The following is a 2444-nucleotide window of genomic DNA, read 5'->3' as shown; positions in this document are numbered from 1 at the left end:
TACAGCGTCATATCGATTCATCACAACATGCAAGTTGGTACAAAATTTTCTTATCATGTTTTCTTCTCAATTTTCTTTTTGTAATTACTCTCGCATGCCAATTCTAAAAGTTAAGAAGGGAAAATATGTCGTATTTATTAAAGCATGTAATCTCTTCGCTTGATCAAAGTATGAATAAATTAGTTAACTGGTTTTGTATTAACGGTTAAACCATGTGTCGTTGGTTTCCATTCCATAATGAGAAGTTGACTGTGACTTGTGAGTTAAGTTTTAATTGTTTTTTAGTGTTTTTCTTTACGCTTGTTTTTGTTTGTGAAGTTAACATGATTAGAATGGGAGAGTAGTCATTATTGCACACATAATTAAATTAGAATGGGAGAGTAGCCATTATTGCATATGAAATTGTTCTCAACACTTATTGAACGATGTAATAAAATAAATATAGATACATGAAAGAGAATGTAATAAAATAATTATAAATACATGAAAGTTGTTTAGAGACAGGCAAACTATCTTGGACACAATCACTCACTCAAGAGAATATCTTCACCACATGCTATTCTAGGAAGATAGCTTGTTGGAGATAATCTCTTAAAACCAACTCCATCTCATAACCTCTTAAAAACTAGGAATATAATTTGTGCATAGATATCAACTTTTCCTAATAATGACCAATAATAAAAGCAATCGTAAATGTGATCACACATAAGGCAACTGGGAGTTACATATTCTAACACTCCTCCTTAACTGACTACATTCTTAATTTTCATCTCAATGTCTTCCTTATTTGTAACAAATGCTTCATTATGGCGTGCAGAACCTTATCAATAACAAAGTCTACATATGGTCCATCTTGGCTTCATCTCATACCCCAATGATGCAAACATCACAAAAAAATTGTCATTCCTCTTTCAAAATTCAGTCAACAATCAATTTTTTTGCTTCTTAAACAAGAATAATGCATCTCACTTCCATATATCCATGCTCATCATTTCAAACATGTACTAGTTGGAATTTAATTGCACCACTATCATCTCAAATTAATGGGGAACCTATTGTACTCCAGGGCCTAACACCTATCTAACTATAAATATTTAGCAGCGAAACATCCTCTGGACATACTTTGTAAAACCATATAGAAACCTCATGTTAACCCAAAAAATGTTAGGTCCCTATAATACTAGTGATTCCCCCATTACTATTGTCATTGTAGCCCTTATTGTTATTGTTGTGCTCCTATTGTTCCCATATTGTTATTATTGTGCCCCATATAAGCCCCTTATTGTTGTTTTTCTGCCCTTATATTATTATTGTGATGTCGGTTTGGATTATATTGTGACTCTTTAGACTCCTATATATAGAAAGGAGGTTTTGTCATTTGTGTCATCCAATAATTGTTCATTTGTGTAACGTAAAGGAGGTTGCCCCTTCGAAGAGGCTAATTTCTAAGGCATTGACATTTCTTTTCTATCTTTTCGTGAGCTGGTTTCATAACATCTAGTATCAAAGCTTTGGATTCTAGGGTTTCGTTGCTCCAAACAAGTCATCGTGGCATTTTTTCTATAATTTTTTTTCTGCGACATTTCAAAAGCTAAAAAAGAACCCCATTTAAGATGAAATCGTTCTGAACCTCAAATCCGAATTTCAAATATTGTCTCGCTATATTTTCGGAGATATGATATGAGAAAATTAGGGTTTTTGCAGACTCCCGAGTTACATTCCAAACATGTAACCTTGGAAAAACCGTCATAACTTTCTCTCTGAACATCAAATTGAAATTTCATAAGAAGTTACAGAAGGAGGATGGATTTTAGTTTTCTGTGTATCTTTCTCAGATCCAAAGATCGAAACAGTGACACGTGGGACGTCGTACAAGTTTGCTCTACTGAAAAATTATATAATTAGGTCATCTTCGTAGATTGGATATAAATCTTTCTTGGAGAATCCAATTTTGATCAGACTGGTGGAATTGGAAAGAGGACTCAGAGGGCTACCTCATGAAGCAATTTCAGACCTTGGAGATTTGCAATTACAGAGATACAACAGATTTAATATCGAGCTTCTACAAAGTGACAAAAGGGTGTGTAGTCATTTTAAAATTTTGGATAAGTTTGGATTCAAAATTAGTTTGAATTTCAAAGGGCATAGTGAAGAATAATTATTATTAATTGATGCCTCGAAGAAAGAAAATGGAAACACTTAGTAAGCAACCTGAAATCTCTAGCATGATTCATGAAGAAGAAGAAGAAATGCAACATGATATATCAAAATTACGAGACCAAGTGCAACAAATTTCAGTTTCACAAAAGGTAATAGAAGTTAATATTGATGGTTTAAAGAATTGTGTGGAAGCTAATATGAATGGCGTGCAAGTTAAGATGGATGGCATGGAAGCTAAGATGGATGGCATGGAAGCTAAGATGGATGCTAAGATGGATGGTCTA

Source organism: Pinus tabuliformis, chromosome 4_2, assembly GCF_031772625.1.
Source record: "Pinus tabuliformis cultivar Carrire ecotype Pingquan chromosome 4_2, CPIR1, whole genome shotgun sequence".
In the NCBI taxonomy this organism is placed as follows: Eukaryota; Viridiplantae; Streptophyta; class Pinopsida; order Pinales; family Pinaceae; genus Pinus; species Pinus tabuliformis.
The sequence above is the reverse complement of the archived record's forward strand: the minus strand, read 5'-3'. Positions refer to the sequence as shown.